Genomic DNA, 23,153 nt, shown 5'->3' on the forward strand with positions numbered 1-23,153 from the left:
CTGTATTATGTAAACACAGGAAGGTTCGAACAGGAGCTGGAAAGATCCTGGAACAGAAGTGTATGTATGGGCGCTATTAAGTGGGACCTCAGGCAAGGATGGACTAGTGGAGACCGAAAATTGGCCCCATGTATGGGGAAGAATGTCAGAAAATTCTAGAAAAAGTTATACGGAGTTGTTATGGTAATAGAAACTTAAATAGCTAATAAGAGATGCTCTACCTCACAAGTAGAGAAATGGAAATGAAAACCACCAACTTCACACATTTCCATTCTGTGATACCTAGGTCTACAGTGTTGCCAAGGAGATGGACGAACAATCCAGCTATGCTATTTAAGTACAAGATGTTCACTCTAACCTTTAAAATATTTGATTACTATGCAGTATGATAGAAAAAACTAATAGTTACTGAGCCAGATACTAACATAAGCATTTAAATGCTTTCTCTATCAGCCTACCAATCCTTTGAAGCACATACTGTTCTATAAGTAAGGCTTAGAGAAGAAAAAGCTTCAAATTCTGTACCTGGTAAATGGCAGTATCAGGACTGTAGCCTAAGATTGTCTTGGAATTGACATTTTTACGGTGTGAGGCTCTACGCTGATGCTTGTCCTTCTGGTTTATTGCTACTGTGCAGAGGATTTTAATGTGTGATCAACTTAGAGGTCTCTGATCAACTTTTAAGGATTTCCTGTTGCAATAAATGACTATAGTGTAGGCTGCACAATAGCAAATGTAGTTAACTTATCCACAACTAGCTCTCCCCTGCCAAGTATTTAGCACCCTGTAGCAAAAATGCTGAATACTTTTGAGTGGAAATGTAAGGGAGCTTTGCGAAAATAATACACCTATCAAGATTGCTTCCACTGCTCCTGTTGCTACCACCTACATCTATACATCTGATCAGAAAAAGTAGGTAAAATATCCCCAAGTACTATCACTGTGATTATTTTTTAGTGTTCTACGTTATATGGCTCTTTTCATACAGTGGGTTTGGACTCTGGGCAAATATGGAAAAGATGTTTCTAAATTCTCTGATCTTAAAGCTTTCTATACTGGCTATATAAACACAACTGGTATTCTGAACTTTGTATATGTGTGAGCTGGTTTGGCCTTTGAAAAAATACTTTGTATATTTAAGAAGGATGGTGATATGTGGTTCTCAACATTCACAGTAGGTATGTAATTTGTTAGGTTGACATCTTATCCCTATTGTCACTGTATAACATCTAATCACTAAAAAGATACTGAGCTAGCTGATTAAAATCAAAGAATAAATCTGGATTGACAAGGTATCCAGAAAAGAAAGTAGAAATTCAACCCTCTCCAAATGGACCTTAATTTATTGTTGGCATGGGTACTAAATAGAGGAAACTGGGTTCTTCCTATCTTCTTGGTAGCCTTTTAGAGATCTTTCAATATCTGAGCTTTCATGGGGAAATATTCTTATGCTGGGAAAACCTATTCTTCCTGCCATTATCTCCCATATGAAAGTCAAGAACTATTATTTTTCTTTACTTTTCTGCATTAAAAGGTGGAACTCTTCTTGATAAGCAGTAACCAACCCACTAAGGTGGCTAGAGATCATCTCTAATGAGATTAGGGTCAGAGAGTAAAGCAGCATATATACCAATTAGCTTGATGCACAGAAATACATCATCCCATGACTGCCCACTGGGTTTCTACCTAGGCCAAAACTTATAAGGTGGAGTTAATTAGGATGCGATAAGTCAGCCGAAACCTTCCACCATTAGATGAAGCAGTGGGGTGAGGGGGGATTTCAAGTTCATGTTGTCTTGTATGTTGGCCAGTTTTCTTAAGTAAAAGAAACCTTGAAGAGGTCAGGCATTTGCTTTTGTGCTGGATAGGTGTAAATTGGAAAATGTAAGAGCTAAAACACTTTGAAAAAATACAGTGCAATTGTTTTCCCAATCAGCCTCTGCACTGCTTCAATAAATGTGTACTTATGTTATGGAACAAAACTCCAGTTTCCAAAGAGCATACGTGAAAATTCACCCTTTCTTTCCTATTGCCCGCACAGTTCCCTCTGTGTAAATTTAACAGCTCTACCAGCTTCTTGTTCATTCTTCTAGAGAAACTGAGTATAAAAATGTAGGTTATCTCATAACCAATTCATCCTTTGAAATATTCATATGATGGTGTCGGGGAAACTACCTTCCCCACATCATTGTCAAATAATCTTTATAAAGGTTATTCCATGTAAAAAGTGCCGAATCAAAATCTGTGTTGCTGAGGAATCCATCACCAGTCCTCCAGCACTAACTTAACACTTAACATATACATCAAATACTTGACTATATATTTACTTTGCATTTCCTAGTAATCTATGTGCTACACAGATTGGTGTAATGACTCTTCCTAAAATCTCACGTCAGTTAAGTCCTACGCTACATTGCCACTTGAATGTTTTATAAAATCTAACACTTTCAATTATTGCAGTTCACATTGGAATACCTTCCAGTGATGTACTTCAAACATGTAAAGAAAACTTGACACCTATGCGTACAGATATTACTCCAAATACTTGACGAGCACAAAATCTAGTTTATCATCAGCTTCTTTGTACCCAGATGCTTTTATGGTAGTCATCTTGTTCTCTAGTTATCCTCGTGAAAATATCTGAACACTATCCATGAAGACTTTAGGAATTAAGACTTTTAGTAACATGCTAATCCATCAAATACAGTTGTGCAGGTTGTACGTTGAATGAATCTGTCCAGCCAAGAAGACATCCAGAACTGCAGCTTTCTCCCCTCTACTTTTCATTCTTCTACCTTGCTGTACAGCTGGGTACACTTGGAGGAAGGCGCATCATTTTTGAAGTGAACAATAGTTCCCAATGCTGTGTCAGCCTCGAGGAGTTTGGTTACAAATCTAAAAGTGGGGCAGCATAATTTTGCTGTTCTGTCAAAAGGTAGAGTTTGTTTCCCTAACCTTGAATCTTGGCTTTCCTTGTGTATTGACTTGACCAATCTAGAATGTGGTGGAAGGGACATTTTGTGAGTTATAAAATCAGGCTTTAAGAGGCTTTGTAGCTTTTCCCCTTGGCCTCTTGAATCATTACCTTAAGATCCCCATGTAAAGAAAATAGTCTAGGCTCTGAGAGATGAGAGACTCACATGAAGATGTGAAGGTGCCCTCAGCAACATCGAGCACTTAGTAGTAGACAGGTGCGAGAGACTAGCTGATCTGCCAGTTAGATGCAGTCTCGAGGGAAGGCAAAGTAAACCGTATAAGGAACTGCCCAGCCAACCCACAGAATCAGGGTAGGGTGGGTTGGTGATTGCTGTAAGCCGTAGCTTTTGGGTGGTTTAAAAGTAATAAGATATGTGTCTTAATCCTTTCAAGCCCAATATCCAAAGACACGCAAGCATGGGGCTTTTCTCCATTCTCAGAAAGCCTCCATGTGTGCTAGCACTGATACTATGATGAAAACCATATGCAAAGTGTTAAAACATATTCAGATAGTATGAAGCCCAGCTAAGAGCATCAGAGGGAATTGTTCATGGGTGACCGCATTCCTTCTGATATCTTGTACAGGGAAAGTGGTCTTCCCTCCTAATTAAGTCATAATCATTCACTTGCCAAATAAAAGTTGTAAGTTTAGTCATTATAAGGAATAAGTTGGAATACACACTAATGGAATTGAGTAACAAATACTGCTGGGGTGCCTACGTGGCTCAGTTGGTGAAGTGTCCAACTTTGGCTCAGGTCATGATCTCGTGATTCATGAGTTTGAGCCCCGTGTCAGGCTCTGTGCTGACAGCTCAGACCCTGGAATCTGCTTTGGATTCTGTGTGTGTCCCCCTCTCTCTGCCTTTCCCCTGCTCATGGTCTGTCTCTCGAAAAACAAAAATCAAAAACATTAATTTAAAAAATGATGCCAAAATTTATATCCAACATCTACCCTTGGACTCAGACAAAACACTTTTTTTTAGGTCTTGGTAATTTGGCTTCTGTCCAAAGTTGTTTTGATTTGGGAAAGAGAATATTCTGTTTCTGTAATGGAATAGACCATCCAATGAATGAGCTGATTTTCATTAGGGGCTAAGAAAATGCTACGGTGTTTTTGAATGTAAGTAGAATGAACATGTTCAATGAGTAATTCACATAAACTTAAGATGATAGAGTAGTAACCTTACTGTATTAAACTTACAGCATGTGTGAACAGAACACCTTATTTTTCATATTCTAAAACCTCTATTTTACTTCTATCTGCCTATAAAACTAAATGAACAAGTTAAAACAGCTTACATATTATGTGCTTGTGATAGTTATGTGATTTGATATTTTGATATTCATATAGAAATGTCTATAACTGGGCAGTGTTGCTTTTAAACCTACCTTAAATACTTGCCTTGAATATTTTCACTGCAGTTGACCTATGATCTGTGTCAAGAATGTGATTCAACAACTCTATACATTGCTCAATGCCCACCACGGTAAGAGCAGTCCCCATCTGTCAGTCACCATATGTTACGTTACACAATGTTACAAATACTGACCATGTTTCCTATGCTGTACACCTTCGTCTCTTGTAACTGAAAGTTTGGACTTTTTAATCTACTTCATCTGTTTTGTCCATTACCCCATCCCCCCTCTGTCAACCACCAGTTCTCTTTAGTTGTGCTTTACATTTTATACCTAAGTAAAATCCTAAGGTATTTATCTTCGACTTCTTTCACTTATCCTAATACTCTCTATGTTCCATCCATCTTATCACAAATGGCAAGACCTCGTTCTCTTTCATGGCTAATCTACTGTGTGTGTGTGTGTGTGTGTGTGTGTGTGTGTGTGTGTGTGTGTGTGTGTGTATAATCTATCTTTATTCATTTATGGGTGGATACTTGGGTTGCTTCCGTAATTTGGCTGTTGTAAGTAATGCTGCCCTAAACACACGGGTACGTGTATCTTTTTCAAATTAGTGTTTTTGTTTGGGTAAATATACAGTAGTGTAGTTATTGGATAATATGGTATTTCTCTGAAACCTTGAAGAAATTCCATATTTTCTTGTGGTTGCACCAATTTACATTCCCACCAGCAGTCCATGAGGGTTCCTCTTTTTCTCCACATCCTCAACAACACTTGTTCTTGTCTTTTTGATACCTCATACCTCTTGATTCCATTCTGACTGAGGGGTGATCCCTCATTGTGGTTTTGATTTGCATTGTGAAGCATTAGTGATGTGCAACATCTTTTCATATGCCTTTTGGTAATCTGTATGTCTTTAGAAAAATGTCTATTCAGGTCCTCTGCCTGTGTTTTAATCAGACTTTTATTGGCATTGAGTTTTATAGATTCTTGACATATTAGATATCAACCCCCTATTGGATAGATTATGTACAAATCCCTTCTCTCAGAAAGTTGCTTTTTCATTTTGTTGGTTTCCTTTCATGGCAAAGTTTTCATTTTTGTGTAGTCATAATGTATCTTTGCTCTTGTTTCCCTTGCCTGAGGAGACTTACCTAGAAAAACATGTTGCTTAGGCTTTAGAGATTGCAGCCTGTTTCCCCCCTGCCACCCGAGTTTTATGGTGTCAGGTCTCCTATTTAGGTCACTAATATATTTTGAGCTTAGTTTTGTGTGTGGTGTAAGAAAGCAGTCATTCCATCCTTTTTCAGGTAGTTGTCCAGTTTTCTCAACACCATTTGAGATGTTTTTCCTCATTGTATATTCTTGCCTCCTTTGCTGTAGATTAATTGACCATTAATCTACTTTTGGAGTAAGGATGCTAAAGAAAGTATGGATAAAACTTGGAATAAATGAGATCTTTAAAAGCAGAAAAAAGTATATAATCGTTTTGTAAACTTGAATAACAAATTTAGAAAACCTATTTTATTCAAAGTATGTCTTACAGAATCTTTAAAATTTTCACACCAAAACTAATTAGGAATGCTGAACTACTGATTCTGCTTAACAGCACATACATATGAAATGAAAGGCTCTTGATAGATTTAGTTTCCTTGCTCAAAATAAAAATAAGCCTATCACATAAGATTAAAGACCTGTAACAAAGTTTCCTGAAAGCCCAACATAATGACAGCATTATCCACATAGAAACATCTAGTCTGATTTTTAGAGAAAAAAGAATATATGGTTATTAGTAATACTGAATTGCCAAAATCAAGGGTCCTTACCTAGTTTGGACTTAAAACCATGCTGGCTTAAAACGATGCTCAGAATTGCAAATTAAAAAAATTTCAGAAAAGTAAAATAAAAATACCTAAAGCCATTTCAATAAGTATATAACTGGTTCATGCTCACAAAGAGGGTTTCTGTGCTAGGTTTAGAATTGTGTACTTTTTGGTATACTCCGGAAGTACAGGTCACAATATAACTATTGACTCTACTGGTCTTTTTTTTTTTTTTTTTTTTTTTTTTGACACTTAACATGATCAGACCACTACATTTAGCAATCAACAGCTTAGGTACAAAAAAACTACATTAAAACCTTTTCTTGGAATACTTTATACTTTCCACAGAACAGAAACTAAGATAACCTACAAAACAATCACAAATACAGTTCTCCAGGTTTTTCCCAGACACCTAGGTGTTGCCTAAAACATGGCATCTTCGTAGCAGCTGGGCCCTGCCATCACTGTGCTCAGCTGAGTTCACAAATCTGTTGTAATCTGTATCTTCCCTGTCACTTCTCTGGCTCTCCTCTCCTGCTAAGCTTTGTTTCCTGGCAGTAATTAAAACCTTCTGCCACTGCCGTAGCTACAGCTGTTGTTGCTGGAACTGCCATAGCCACCTTGGTTTTGTGGTTTGGCAAAGTACTAGCTTCTATCACCATAGGGACTAGAGCTTCTGCCTCTAAATTTCCACCTTTCATGGGTCCAAGATTTTACGATTGATTGTTGTCATTGCCGAAATCATCATAGCTTCGGCCACCTCCCAAATTGCTTCCATTGTTACCAAATCTGCTACAGCCAGCTTCACTCCCACTATATCCACCACCATCTCAACTGCCACCAAAGCCACCCCACCTACCGCAGTTTCCTCCCTGATGAAAGTTGTCATTCCCATCAAAACCACAACCACTTCCATGACGGCCACCGAAGTTTCCAGAACGACTTCTGAGAAGGAAGAAGTGCTTGTCATCTCTTAACTAGGACTCTCCTTCACAGATGTGGCCACAGTGGCATTTTTGAATGACGATCTTGCCTGCGGAGTCACTGTCCTCAAGTTCTAAAACCAAAGCCTGTCATCTTGCCACTTGTCCTCTCAATCACTTCAATTTTCCCATACTGCTCAAAATTATCTCTTCGATGATGGTCTTCAGGGTCATCTTTAGGGCCACCAACAACCTTTTTCACAGTTAAGTGGGCACCAGGTCTTTGAGAATCTTTTGAGACTGCCCTCTTTGGTTCTACAACCCTTCCATCCACTTTGTGTGGTCTTGTGTTCGTGGCTGCACCCACCTCCTCCACAGTGGGTTTGGGTGACAAACCCAAAGCCTTTGGGGCACTTGCTGTTTGGATCTCTCATAACCACACAGTCCATGAATGTTCCCTATTGCTCAAAATGGCTCCTCAGACTCATTAGTTGTTTCAAAGCTCAAACCTTTGATGAAGAGCTTCTTCAGCTGTTCAGGCTCTTTGGGAGACCCTGACTTAGACAATGATGGGGAGTGGGTGGGGAGACCATGCTTCCTCAGGCAGCCAGTGGCATCCGTGGGCAGAAAAGCTACCTGATCCTTTGGATACAATCAATATGCCACTACCTAAACAAAGCTATGTGGTTTGTTTTTGTCGTCTTGGTTGTGACATGTTTTAGCACACAGGAAGGCACTGTGATTTTTTTTTCTATTAAAATGAGCTATAATGGAGAGATAACATTGCATTAGTTTCAGGTGTACAACATAATGACTTGATATTTGTAAATACTGCTAAAAGATTCCCCACAAAGTCTACTTAACCTCTATCCCTGCTTGTTGTTTATTTTCTTAGGATCAGAATTTTCACATCTAACTTTAGTAACTTTTGATTATACAATACAGTACTAACTATAGTCACTATGTTCTTTATTACATCCCTTGGACTAGTTTTATAACAAAGATTGTACTTTATTTTTCTACCTTCACCCCAACCTCCAGCAACCACTAAAGTGTTCTATGTTTATGAGCTCTTTTTTATTCTGCATGTGAGATCCTACAGTAATTCTTTCTCTGACTTCTTTCACTTAGTGTAATTTCCTCAAGGTCTACCCATATTAGAAATGGCAGGATTTCCTTTTATGGCTTAATATTCTGTATGGATCACATTTTCTTTATCCATTAGTGGGCACTTAGATTGCTTCCATCTCCTGGTTGTTATAAACAAGGACATACAGGTCTATTTTCCATTTAGTGTTCATTTCCTTCAGAAAAATAACCAGAAGTAGATTACTGGATCCTATAGTAGTACTCATTTTTAAGGAACTTTCATAAAGTTTCCGACAGTGGCTGTGCCCACTTATGTTCCCATCAGCATTGTAGAAGTGTTCCCATTCTTCCACATCCTCACCAACACTTGTTTTCTGATAATAGCTGTTCTAACAGGTGTAGAGTGATCTCATTGCAGTTATGATTTGCATTTCCCTGGTTAGTGATGTTGAGCCTCATTTCACATACCTGATTGCCATCCGTATGTCTTTGGAAAAATGTCTATTCAGATTTTCTCATTTTTTAACTGTATTTTTGAGTTGGAGTTCTTTATATATTTGGGGTATTAGATATAAGATTTGCAGACACTTTCTCCCATTTGGGGGTTGCCTTTTAATTTTCTTGGCTTTCATTGTGTGAAACTTTAGTTTGGGGTCCTACTTTTAGCTTCAAAACTTTAATCTTTAGTTTTATACCATTGTGCTTAGTAAAAGATGCCTGATGTATTTCAACCTTAAACTTCTTAAGGCTTGTTTTATGGCCTAACATTTCTGTCCTGGAGAATGGCCAATGTGCACTTAAGAAGAATGTATTTTTGGCTGGAATGTTCTGTGTATGTCTGTTAAGGTTATGTGATACAATGTGTCAGTTAAGGCCAATATTTCCTAATTTTTAAACTTTTCTGTCTGGATGCTATATCCATTGACTTGAGGTACTTAAGTTTTCTATTCTCTATTTCTCCTGTTGGTGCATTAATATTTGCTGTATAGATCTAAGGGCTCTTGTTGGGTACTTCACAAATGTTACCCTCTGGATTGACTCCTTTATTATAGAATGACCTTGCTGCCTCTAACAGTCTTAGTTTCAAAGTCTGTTTTTTCTGGTAGAAGTATAGCTACCCACTGTTCGTTTTGTTTCTCTTTGCATGGGATAATTTTCCATCCATTGATTTTTTTTTTTTTTCCTCCGTCTATTTCTCACCTGAAGCGAGTCTTTTGCAGACCGCACATAGAGAGGATAATACATTCAGCCACTATCTTTGATTGAAGAACTTAATCCATTTACATTTAAAGCAGTAAGCACATAATTATTGCTCTTACACTCTGGCTATTTGTAATTTCTTTATTCCTTTCATGTTCTCTTACTTTGCCTTGAGTGATTTTTTTTTTTTTTCTGTAGCCGTCTGCTTAAATTCCTTTATCATTCATGTATCCACTATAGGGTTTGCTTTGTGGTTACCATGAGGCTTCTGTAAAACAACTTCTATGTAACAGTGTATTACAGTTGATTACAGTATTAAGTTGATTACAGCTTAACTTTGAGTGCATTATAAAGATCTGTATTTTTATTGACTTCTCCCACCATGTTTATTTATCTTTTGTCACAATTTACATCTTTTTATCTTGTGTAACCACTAACCAGTTATTACAGCTATAGTTATTTTTGCTAAAATCTTCAAATGTCATGCTAGCTTTATAAGTAATTAACCCATTGAATTGACAACATTCTAAATTTAACTATATCTTTACCACTAAGGATTACAATTTTTGTTCCAATTAGTGCTCTTTTCAGCGAAACAAAGTCCCTCCACCATTTCTCACAAGACTGGTCTAGTGGTGAACTTATTTAACTTGTCTGCAAAACTATCTGAATTCTGAAGGGCAAGTTTGTTGGGAAGTTTTGTTTGGCAGGTTTTTTTTTTTTTTTTTTTTTTGTTCCCCAGCATTTTGAATACTTGTGCCACTCTCTTCTGGGCCTGCACAATTTCCCTGAAAAATCTAATAGACTTATGGGGGTCCTCTTGTATGTAGCAAGTTTTTCTTTTGCTGCTTTTGATTCCTTGTCTCTTAAACTTACAAGGTGGTGGGGGTGCGGGGAAGAGGGGCACCTGGGTGGCTCAGTCAGTTAGGCTTCTGACTTCAGGTTATGATCTCCTGGTTTTGTGAGTTTGAGCCTCATGTTGGGGTCTGTGCTCACAGCTCAGAGCCTGGAGCCTGCTTCAGATTCTGTGTCCCCCTCTTCCTCTCTCTTTGCCCCTCCCCCCCCCCCCTCTAAACCTAAAAAATCCTTGTCTTTACCTTTTGGCACTTTAATGATATGTCTCTGTGAGGGTCTCTTTGGGTTCACCTTATTGGGAGCTTTCTGGCCTTCTTGGATCTGGATGTCTTTCTCCAGATAGGGGAAGATTTCAGAAATTATTTCTTCACATTTTCTGCCCTGTCTTCTCTCTCTGGGATCTTGATAATATGAATGTTAATCTGCTTGATGTTTTCCTGTAAATCCCTATTAAGCTACCTTCTCTTTACTCTGATTGGGCAAGTTCCATTGCCCTGTGTTGGAGTTCAATGATGCTTTTTCCCCCTTGCTGCATCTAGTCTGTTTTTTTTAATCTATTGAATGTATTTAATTCAGTGAATTTATTCAGTTTGGGACTTCTATTTGATATTTCCATATTCTGGTTAATTCTTCTCTACCTGAGCTTAGGGAGCACCTGAGTGCTATTTTTAACTCCAGTAAATTCCTTATCTCTTTCATTAAAGTCTTTTTCTTAGGTTTTATCTTGTTCTTAAAGTTGGAACCTATTCCTCTTCATTTTGCTTGATGGTGTTGGTTTCTATGCATCAGGTAAAACAACCAAATCTCCTGGTCTTGAAGGAGTGGCCATGTGTAGGAGATGGACTTTACTGGTCAACTCTGCCTTAGCTCTTGACTCTCAAACATTTTTTCATTGCCTAAGAAGTCTACCTGATCCTTAGTGTCTCCCAGTAGTTGACGATGTGCCAATACCTGTCAGTGTCCCAAAGGGGAGGACCTCTGAGTTCTAGACACTCAGGCAGTAGCTCTTAAAGTATGCTAATCTACATCTTTCAGAGGAAGACCAGTTGATGGTGTGTGTTTGCTGCCTCTGCTTGAAGTTCTGGAGTAGTACCCAGTTAACTGTTTGCCACTGTACATTGAACCTGTGAATACAAGCCCTGTGCCTCCATAGACACCAGAGCCAGGCTATTAGGGGACGTGTCCTTTGGGCAGTAGCCACAAAAGCCAGGGCGCCTGATGTGTATGCATGCTCCTTTCTCAAACAGCCTGCCACCTGCAGTAGGGCAGAGGGAGACTGCCAGGGTGGTACCTATTCATGTCTCTGATCCCTGAAGAGTTGAGTCACTTTTGAGATGTGTTTAATAAGCCTGATCCTCCAGAGGACAGCTATGAAAGTAAGCTGATCAGCCTTTTTAAATAGCATGCCTGGGGGCACATTTCAATCTGCTGTGACTGCTGGGCCCTGAGGGTGGGCTTCCTCCGTTTGATGCAGTGCTGTGGGGTCCACAGATGTAAGCCCTACTTGGCCATCAGATCTAGGTGATCAAGTTGTGACCATGTGGCAAAAAATGGAGTATCACATGTCTACTAGGTCATCTTCAGAAGATAATGGTGACCTGGAGCAAGGCAGAGGAAGACTAATCACAGTGCCTGCTATCTGAGGTCTCTGGGGAGGATTAGAGTCCCCTGTGTTAAATTAGATGCCTGCCCCTGAGGCCAAGCCTTGAAGATGGGCAATTAAGTGTCACAAAAAGGGTAGGCACTTTCAGTGGTTGCCTCGCCTCTACGCTGGGCCCTTGGGTGGGTGAGTTCACATGAGCCTTGTTACAATTTCTCCGTTTGTTATAACCTTGTGGGTCTCATGGGTGCAAGCCTTGTTTGCTTTCAAAACTAGCTGTTTTGGGGTCTCATTTCCCCAGTTCAAGTCTTAGAAGTTGGAGTGACAGATAGGTTCAAATTTTATCTTCCCAGGGAGAAGCCTGAAGTTAAGTCCCCTACCAATTGTGGCCTGCCGTGTAGGGGGCTCGGGGGGTGAGGTTGATCCCGAGATTGTGTCTTAGCCTCTCCTACCCACTTGGATGTGTTTCCCTCATTTGCCTAGTATAAGAGTGGCTCAACTAGTTACTGGATTTCTTTCAGAAGAAATTTGTTTTCTATATTGTTGTACATTTGGTCTACCTGATATAGGAAACAAAGGCAGAAGGAAATGGCAGATAAAATTAAGTTTCCTTATAACTGGCAGTCCATTGACAAACAGGCTGGCAGAGTAAGAACGTTTCTCCAGGAACTCTCTACTGTCTTAATGCTAATGCTTGGCTAGAGGAAAAACCACCTTAGCTTGACAATAGCTAGGCCTCCAGTATCCTGTGAGTCGTCTTTAGCATACGAAAATCTCTTTGGAAACTTCCCCTGGATTTTCCCTCCCTCAAGTCCCAACTATATAAGCAGTTTCTCCACAGGGTCCTGCAGAGAGTTCTTTCTGCCCCCCCCCTCTTGTCCCCATACTTTAATAAAATCACTTTTTCCACCAAAGACCTCTTCAAGGATTCTTTCATGGCCATCAGCTCCAGACACCACGAACCCCAATATCACCCCGAAGCTGCCTCATGTCCAATGAGAGCAAGTGATTTCAGGATTCTCTCCTGTCACCACTTTGAACCAGAAGCACTAGTAAAAGTCTTAATTATTATGATGGCACTACAGTCATCACTGCCCATTTAACACCAACAAAGACCTCCCAATTTCTACCAAATCAGTGAGTCACCTAGTGGCATTACCCTATGCTAAGGCCACATAGTGGGGGGAAGAAAGAATACCGTGCCTGGATTTCCCAGAAACCATAAGCCTGAGGAAAAGTTTTCTGTGCTTTTGTGAATTGCAGAAAGCAAGCACATAAGAGTGAGCCAGATACGAAGAGGAACAGATTTAATAGCTTGTTACTTAACCGGCCACACTTTACTATCAAGACTGTATGCTATTGCCAGACTGTCTTTTGAAAGACAACAGCTTTCCAGGATAGCTTATCTGGTCAAGGAAGGAGGAAAAATTAGAATTCCCTTGCACTTTCCAGTTGTATATGTAAGCAAGTGTTGCATATTAAAACTTTAATAACTGGGGTAGGAAGCAAGTCTGCATGGTTGGTCTGTGAGGCAAAGCATTGTTAGGTCTACTTGCAGATAACTGGCTGGTATCCCTGCAGGGTTCAGTGATTGCAGAAGCTACTGGAATTCAATACTGTGTCCTCTATCCTGCAGCCTCCCATCCCATTTCTAATGCACTCTTGCGTGTATTTTTCTGGTTTGTTCCATTAATCCTTAAACTTGATCAGAAAAGACTGATCCCAGAACAATATATCCTCCTAAGACACTTAGCTCCATATATCCCCATCATATTTATAACCCTACCTTTGATATCCGTATCCCCTGTTGGCTCCTGCCCTGAGAGCTTACCGTCCCTGTCTACCTTGTTTATTACTCTTCATGCTAGCACAGTACTGAGTACAGAAAAATCTGACACATGCAAATCTACAAACCTGCACAGGAAACTACATGCACAAACACACAGGATTGCTTACACAATCCAGTAAACGTATATGGTTCTTCCAGAGTGTGGTTTGACAGATGAAATAGTCCACTGGGAGACAAACGAGGATAAACCTTAATTGGGTATCAGTTAATGAGATGTTTTATTAAACTAGCATAAGAAAATCAGCTTTGTAGATGTGTCTTGTCATAATTCTTAAATATCTTATTGTCTGAAAGTTGTTCCTGTATATTCAGGATCCTTCTAATTGCAAGTATAGCGCTGAGTTCTCTCAGCCACCTGTGAATCCCCCTATGTTGATACGTATTAAAGTAGATCTGTTTTAATAAACTTCTGACCTACTTTAAATCTAAAACATCTTAAATGAGCAACACTTAATTTTCTACATTAACTAAAACTTCTGTTGGCATCCAAGATCCAGCTTTTTCATTTGGCACTGAAAAGTATGATTTTCTTAGCATCGGAAAGGAACTCTTTATTGCATGCTAAAGAAAGTATAAAAAATGTATGAAAGTGTAGTTTTCACATATTAAAATGAGAATACTTTGAAGTAAACACAATTATCTCAATATTGTTGCTAAATATTTTAATGGTATTCCATTGGTATGAATTCTAAGTATTGTAATCAGAAGATTAATTACGTAAAGAATCTGGATTTAACATTACACTTTAAAAAATGAGTGTAGGTAATTCCAAGAAAACAACTTCCCCCTCAATCTACATATAATGATAAAAGAACAAATCCATTGCACAAAACTTTAATTTGGCCTTATTCTCTGTTCATTCAATATAGCATGCTGTGATTTCTTGGGAAAAATCTTAAAATAGTGACTTCTGAATTTTGAATACATAATGTGTGTCTTAGATAAAAGTGATTTTTTTTTTTTTTAGGAATTGTAATTTTAAGTGCTCCCTCAAAAAGTATTTAAACATGAAATTTTTAACTCCATCTTTATTTGTGATAACACCAATTGCTTTTAAATGCAACTATTAAACATTCTATAAAATTGCCCTTTTCCACCCCATCTCTATGTCTTGATATTTGACTACATTAACTATTTGCTTTTTTCTTTTATTTTTTTAAGTTTTTAAATGTTCATTTTTTGAGAGAGCATGAATGGTGAAGGGGGGGGGGGGGATCCAAAGCATGCTCCCGTCTCTGAGCTGTCAGCACAGAGACCAATGCAGGGCTTGAACTCATGGGCCATGAGTCATGGACCACCCCCCCCCCCCATCAATTCTGTATAGTTGAGTCTGTTTCTTGTCCTCCCACCCCTGCCATTGCTCCTTTTGTTTCTTAAATTCCACGTAGGTAGGAGTGAAATCCTATGGTATTTGTCTTTCTCTGACTTTGCTTAGCATTATAAGCTCCAGCTTCATGTTGTTGAAAATGGCAAGATTTCATTCTTTTTCATCACTGTGTGTGTGTACATACACACCGCATCTTTATCAATTATTCAAGGACACTTGGGCTGCTTCCATACCTTAAGCATTGTAAATCAAGTGGCTTTAAGCATAGGGGTGCATGTATCCCTTTGAATTAGTGTTTTTGTATTCTGGGAGTAAATACCCAGTAGTGTGATTGCCAGATCATAGGGTAGTTCTATTTAAAATTTTTGAGGAACTTCCATACGGTTTTCCACAATGGCTGCACCAGTTTGCATTCCCATCGTCAGTGTACAAGGATTCCTTTTTCTCCACATCCTTGCCACCTCCTGATTCTTGTTAATTTTAGCCATTCTAACAGGTGTGAGACTGGGGTTTTCATTTGCATTTCCCTGATAAGTGAGGAGCATCTTTTCACATCTGTTTGTCATCTATAGGTCCTCTTTGGAGAAATTTTCTGTCCATGCCTTCTGCCCATTTTTAAATTTTGGGGGGTGTTGAGTTTTATGTTCTTCCTTGCTGATTTTTCTGGACACAAGTATTTTGAATCCTTTCTAGTCCCCGCTTGGACTGTCTACAGTGCAACTTTGCCCATGTCACTTCAAGTATTTAATCTAGTGATTCCTGTATGGTTATAGTAGAAAGTTTAAACTTTTTAATGTGGCCTGAGAAGTATTTCATATGCTTTTCACTCTGAATGTAGCTTGTCAGGAACTTTCTACAACCCTGGAGAAAATGAGATAGCCCAGCAGTGGTGAATCTTCAGGCCTCCAGGGTTATGGCCAAAATGGCCAAACTTTTTTTTTTTTTTTTTTTTTTTTTTTTTTTTTTTTTTTTTTTTGACCATCTAAAGGAAGAACATATGGTTTCTTGCAGGTCTCTCCTTACGGAGTGGGGGAGGGAGAGCATGGTGTTTTTTTTTGTTGTTGTTGTTTTTTGTTTTTTTTGTTTTTGTTTTTGTTTTTTAATGGAAGCCACATTCCTTATGTTTCCAGCAGAATTGCTCTTAAGTTTCAATGATCAGGACAGGGAAGTATACTCACTCCAAAACCAGTTACTGGAAGTGATTAGTTTAAAAACTAAACTGTGATCAGTTTTGACTGACTGATTCATTTACTGGAGCTCTAAAGAAGGCTTCCTCTCCTGAATATATTGCCACCTCCACAAAATTGGGGTTGAATCTATTTGTCAATAATGAGGAATGGATGCTGGTATGCAAATAGTGGTGTTTCCCAAATCCTCCTAAACTTCGTGAAGGTTTGCCAACTGGCTCATCTGTCCTCAGTTCTCTCCCCTTTGTGTTTCTCCTCTTCCATTCCTTCAAATCTACAATGTCCAGTGTTCTCATTTTAAGCATTCTCAGATGTAAAGCAAATATGGAGGTCTTCAATTGCATATCACTACTCAATTTTGAATAAGCACATCTTGGGTATTAACTCTAATGAACAAGAGAAAAAGATCATTATAAACTTGTCTGTCCCATCACACTAAAACTCAACATATAGGTTACTGTCAAAACTATACCTGCTGTATCTATATACGTATGTACTTTTCTACATGCTACTTCTGCATTGACAGCTGCCAGATTGTCTCTAAATTGTCTTCTCTGACTTTACTGGTGTTTGGTCTCCCTACTCCATGCTTTCAAAACACACTGGACATATTTTTGTCATTGTCAGAATGACCTTCATAAAATCTAATGACATGTACTGTCCTAGGATACAGTTCTGTTAATTTTGAAAATTTAATAAAAAGTTTTGACATTTATATAAACTGCATTAGCTCCAGTTCTCGACTGCACAACTTAACCAAAAAACATCTGTTACTTTTTGTTAGAATTTTGTTCATCTGTGTTGCCTAAACACAAACTGTATACCAGTATTTGCCAATGCTAAAAATAGTGATTTGAAAAGGATTGTTGACTAATTCATGTCTCTCCCATTAAGAACATTAAACTGATTTTTATACTAGCTGTACCAGGTTATTGCAATCCTAACAGTAGAGGTAAGCTGTTGTAAGCATTGATTTGTTAATGGCAATTACTAGAATTCCTTACCCTATATGCCAGAATTTCTCCTCCTTTTACTTTTTTCAGGTGTTTTAGATCTTTTTTGAAATGTAACAAGATAATTATACTAAATATAAAACTGATTAAGAATAAAAGTACACACTACATAGTACAAAATAACATGAATATGTCAAGACCTATTGTCACCACTCTATACATACTAGCTTATTTGATTTTCATACAACACTCTCAAACTAGGTATTATCCACATTTTAAAGAGAACTGAGGCAACTTACCTGAAGTCCTACAAATCAGTTTAATCAGGATTCAAACCAGAGCATAATAAATGCCTCAAGAACTAAGTTATATATTTTTCCCCCTGCCCCCCCAAAAAAAACCCCATGAAAAAAAATGTCAGTGTCCCCCAAATAAAGAATGGGAAGCTTGGAAGACAACACCTTTCTCTCTTGAACTTGGGTACTTAATAAAGGCAATTTATTTGATCCTTCCAAATTCATATACCTTCAGTGACTCCATATTACTTTGAAGTTAAAATGTAAATTCTTAAAAGGCATTCAAGATGACCTATAATACGACCCCATCCAACTTTCTCACAATTATCTCCAGTTGTCTTTTTTAGGGTAATGTAAAGTAAAATGAAGTATATATTTTAGCTTTTGATCTGAGGTGAATTATAAACTGTTCCCTAGTTCTGTTATACTTGATTATCTCCAGCTTTATCCCCACCATGTTCTCATCTGTGAAGGAAAATGATCCCTACTACATCTTGGGTAACTAGAAAGGTTATATACAAGAACTTCATTCTTTTCCTGATCCCTTCCAAGCAATTGATGCCAAGCAGTATTCTTGAGGCAGAGTGCACTTTCATCATTTAGGCCCCATTTCTAAGATCACTAATCTATCTCCCATAGTGTCCCCTAAAGCACTCTGGCAACCTCTTAATGTCATAGTAGATCTCTTAATAAGCGCTGCTGTCTTTTATCTGAACTACTTAAGGACAACGACTTGTCCTAGGTCTCTGTAAATCTTTAATTTGTCTTACTGCCAAACTTTTCACTTTTTTTCGTTAATATATACTGTAATCCTAGAGGTTGGCATATTGAATGATTGAACTGTTAAGCATGCTGACAAAGATAAATTGACAGCGTTTTGCTTCTTGTACATCTTTTGTTATATTCTTTAAAATACATCAAATTTGGGGCATATGAGTTGCTAGTTTGGTTAAGTGTCTGACTCTTGATTTTGGCTCAGGTCATGATCTCCTGGCTCATGGGATTAGGTCCTGCATCAAGATCTACACTGACAATATGGAGTCTGCTTGAGATTCTCTCCCCTCCCCCACCACCCCCAACTCATGCTCAGTCCCACCCCCCCCCTCAAAAAAAAACCCTTAAAAACAAAATTTGCACTCTTGTTTACCAGGTAATTATAGGTGGGAGTGGGGGGCCTACTTCATATTTGGGGGAGAAAATTAGCCCAGTACCTCTGAATCACTTGCCTAATGTTTCAGTATAAATTCTTTAATTCTGCATAACAGACCAATACTAAAAAGTACGTATCAAATAACCCTTATTTCCAGGCATGGTTCTGAAATATTAGACTGTTAAAAATCATGCAGGTTAGAATAAGATATGGCTTTTCTCTGAAATTTTAGCTAATGTAATCAGTCTTATCACTAAAAGACTAAGACTGAAAGGGTAATTGAAAATTGTAGAATCTCAAATCTAAAAGTATCCTAAAAGAACTGGTATTCTAAACAAGTAAGCAGGTTCATTTTTCTTTCAAAAGGTTTATGGCTATAGAAAAATAGGCCTTTGTCATATGCTCTAATGTTCAAGGTGAGCTGACAGGACCTTCGAGGCCATCAGGAGGAACCTGAGAAGGACAGGTGTCAATATACCTATACTTGATTTTTAGTCCCTTCTTGCCTCGGATGCTTCTTGTATTTCTTAGGTTTTTGCCCTAATTAGGTCAGGAAACATCAATCGACTTATGACTGTTCATGTGTGAATAAAAAAGGCAGTGGTTTTGGGGGTCAAGTTTATTCTGACCTCAAGATCTCAAGATACACACTAATCTGAGATGCCTATAAATACTTCATCTCTATCTGTAAAGATGCTGTTCTGAATCTCATGTTTTGAAAATTGGTAAATTGGACCATAGAACTTGGAAAACGTCAAGAACCTCCTTCTTACTTGACTAACAGCAACTTGAAACTTATGAAGTGTTACTTTGCCATTTATTTAGGTCGAAGAAAAACCATTTATTATCTAACCTAGAAGAGTCACCCTGTATCTCTTTTTCTTGCAATCTTTGAAATTCCTGAGAGGTATGGCTGTCCATGATCTAAAGCACCTTCCTAATGGAAGGAATGTGCATTTTAAATGAACAAGAGAGGAGACAGAATTTGAGAAGGGTGGAGAAGATTGGAGAGTTCCCAGGCAAAAGCCTACAGGCCAAAAAGGATTATTTGCTTAAAGCCTCTCTCTAGACCTCTCCGAGTTCTTCCTCAAATGCTCAGAATCCAGTCCTCCTGTGTCATGGTAGTGTTGGTAGGCTCCATGCCCAGAAGTTTTACCTGCAAAGACTGTGAATTCTGGCCATTGAGAAACACTGACTACAGAGGAGCCAGAGCAGGTGAGAGCCCCAAAGACCTACATCCTGCCCATTTGGCCTCAAGTTTTGAGTTACCTGGTATGTGAGACCTCAGGGAAGTTTGTGCCAATTCTACCCTTTCTTTATGGAATTGATGCTTGGCTCCTTTCTTTTTAACTTAACTGTTTGCATCATTTTTTTTACTAAGTGAATTTTCTACCTATATATGCAGATATGTATATTATATGTATAGTCATCAGATATAAAGGAAAGTTTAATTTCTAAATTTTAAAATGGTATCTGACTTGCAAATGATTATGCACATCAGTTAAAGATACGATGTCAAGGTGACTTGTGATTGCCTGCCATAGTTAAGATTTACACAAGAGGCCAGTGATTTTCTGCAATGTGTCCCCACTGCTCATAGGGGAGGAATGGTGTCCTCTCTCATGTGGTAAGACCCAGAGGAGGCTGAGAATACTTAGTGCATGACCAAAATTAATGCAAGGTTTTCCCAGTCACCTGGTTGGGGTGTGAACTCTAGGGGGAGGTAACTTTATACTTTAGTGAATGATGGCAATTCTGAGGGATAGAAGACTGTGATTACAATAATTCAAGCAATAAGGTCCATAGCTATTGCTGTGTAGGGGCTTTCAATAAATAGAAATCATTGTGAAGACTAAAACTAAAAGAGAGAAGTCCACATAGAGGCTATTTGATACTAGCCCTTTACTGTTGGCTTACAGCCCCTCAGGCTGCTCCCAAGGTTCTGTGATCTCGTTACAGATCCCTTGTGCTACCTCTCTGTGCTTCCTGCAAAGCAGAATCTGTGAAATGCCCAATGAGGAGGACTATTTTACAAGGAAAACTGAGTGTGCTCATTTGAGACTGCATCAATCGTTAGGTTTTATTTTTCTGCACACTGTTGACAGAATTTATAGGAAAAGAGAACTAAAAATACAGGGGAGGGACACTAAAGCTGAGGTTCTCCTCTACCTTACTTTATCAGACTGTAACAGGAGCCATGAATATTTACCCTGACTCGTTTTATATGTGGCTTCATACCTCCCATGTTATACTCAGGCAACAGTGCTCTTGTCTGTTCTTGGAACGCACTAAGGCCTGGGCATCCACATGTTCCCCTCTTCCAGGAATGCTCACAGGAGTGACTTCATCTTCCTAAATTCAGTTCATTATTTTGGCATTAGCTTAATTGATGCTTCTCCAGAGAAATCTCTTTGACATCCATCCCCAAACCTATTATAAGCTACCCATCACACTCTTTCATACTTGATATTAAATTTTGTAGCTATGTTTTTGCTTTGACTAGATCATCAGTCTTACTAATGGACTGGAAGATGATCTGATGTTAGCTTCACAGGAAGTTATCAGGGGTCTTTACAAAAATTCATGCCAATTCTAGTTACTTAATCCTGATTCTGAATAATCAGATGTGATTATGTTGAGATGGGTCTGGCTCTCAAGTATTTAAGAGCTTTCCAGATGATTCTGATATGTGCTGGTTAAAGCTGAGACTGTATAGTCTTTGGGACAAGAGCCGTTGAGGTTAAGGACTGTATCTCTTTAGTTTTGTGTCTGCTGTACAGTAGAGTGCCTACCACATACTAGAAAATCTCAAACAAGAAAAGCGTTCTGACATTGAGTAGCTCAAGGATGCCCTTCAGAATGGGCATATTGTCCAGTTATGATTGATAGGCTTATGGGTATTTGCCCTAAAGTAAGGGTGGGAAGATCGTTTTGACGGAAATCAAGGGATATTCAGAGCAAGATGGTCTGAGGGGGTTCAAGACATAGGGTTTCCAGATATAGGTACAGATGGCTGAAATCTTCAACCACTCACTAGCTGTGTAAACTCTGGCAAATTTTTACCTTGTCTGTGCCTCTTTCCCCCATGTGAAAAATGGCAATGATCCCTACCTCAGTGTTGTGAAAATCCAATAAATGAGTGGGAGTATACAGTAAATGCTAAGCAGTTGCTGATTATTTGGTGTCCTTATCAAGCAGCTGGGTATCTTCCTCTGGGTTTATAAGTAGTTGTGTTTTCAAAGGGCATGACATAAAGAAAATCTTCTATCTGCCTCTGTTGCTCTGAAAGATGAGTGGTTGTATCAACATTTTGAAAACGCTCTGAACACTGGTAAATTCAGAGGTCATGGTTGTACATCAGAATGCTGGAATGAGGCCCAGACACACAATTCATGAAAGCACTGAGAATTTCCAAGGAAACCCTTAGATTTATTCTTTTCCTTTGCTTTCTGTGTTCTGCTGACATCAATTTTTCTTCATGATGTAAATTACCTGAGTAAACACATACATATGAAAGTTAGTGAAATACAAAAAAAGTAGCTGAAAAGAGGCTTGGGACTAACGGAGGTTTGAAAAGAATAATAAAAAAAAGACTCCAGAATTCTATGAGGACAATATTGAGAGATCTTATAAACACCAAAGCTCTCAAAGCCCATTTGTGAGGATATTCTGGTTATTAATCTCATCCTTTCAAATGTATGTTGCCAAGGACTGCAAATTTATAAAACAGATCTAAATAATGTATTGGTGTCCTTCATTTTCCTTTCTGAAGGAACCTGTTGGAGAAGCTATCCAGCAGCTTGAAACTTCTTAAACATATACTCTGGTTCTATAGACGACTTTTGTTCAAACTCCTTCTCTTGATGCTCAGGAGAACATAACCAAGGCCAGGATTGCTGATAGTGATGAATTTTTCTCAAAGCATCCTTGAGAATGTGGCCCTCTATGGCCCATAATTACTGCCACTGTTATTTACTAACAAGGGGAATTGGTGCATTCGAAAGGCTGCCTTTTTTCAGTCCACAATTCTTAACACCATTTTTGCTGCAATGAGTGCTCACTTTCCAATAGAACGGAATGGTGTAAGTCACAAGGATGAGTCTGGTCTTCACAGTGTATTAGTTCTAATTTGGGAGTATAATTAGAAATGCTGCTGGGGAAGGTCATATTTTAGAAATAATGATGCTAAATCTCTTCTGGAAAGGTCTTCAAGCCAGAGACTTTTCCTCCAGACATAGCTAACTGGTAATTCTTTACCATCATTACAAATACATGAACATTGCCAGGGTAACACAAAAGTTTCAAAGCTGTTGGCATCAAGAATTTTAAGTACTTCCATTCTATTGTAAAACATAAAGGCGATGAATGTCAGCTCTTTAATTTTTAGTTTCAACAAAACTGGTAGAAGCAGGGTAAAAAAGCCGTGAAGTTTAGTTGGCTGTTAAAAAGTGCCCCCTGTAACTTGGAATTCAATTTAATAGACAGCCAATCCTTAGACCAGTGAGGCTTTCTATTGGACAGGAATGTCAACAGAAACCTAAGGCATGTGCTTCACTTAAATCTCCTTTA

At 38.6% G+C, this 23,153-nt stretch overlaps 1 pseudogene; it reads right to left on the reverse strand.

Annotated features, from left to right (window-relative positions):
* Positions 1 to 6,634: 6,634 nt before the first annotated feature.
* Positions 6,635 to 7,542, reverse strand: LOC115528423 (annotated as a pseudogene).
* Positions 7,543 to 23,153: the final 15,611 nt, after the last annotated feature.

Source organism: Lynx canadensis, chromosome A1, assembly GCF_007474595.2.
Source record: "Lynx canadensis isolate LIC74 chromosome A1, mLynCan4.pri.v2, whole genome shotgun sequence".
NCBI classification, from domain to species: Eukaryota; Metazoa; Chordata; class Mammalia; order Carnivora; family Felidae; genus Lynx; species Lynx canadensis.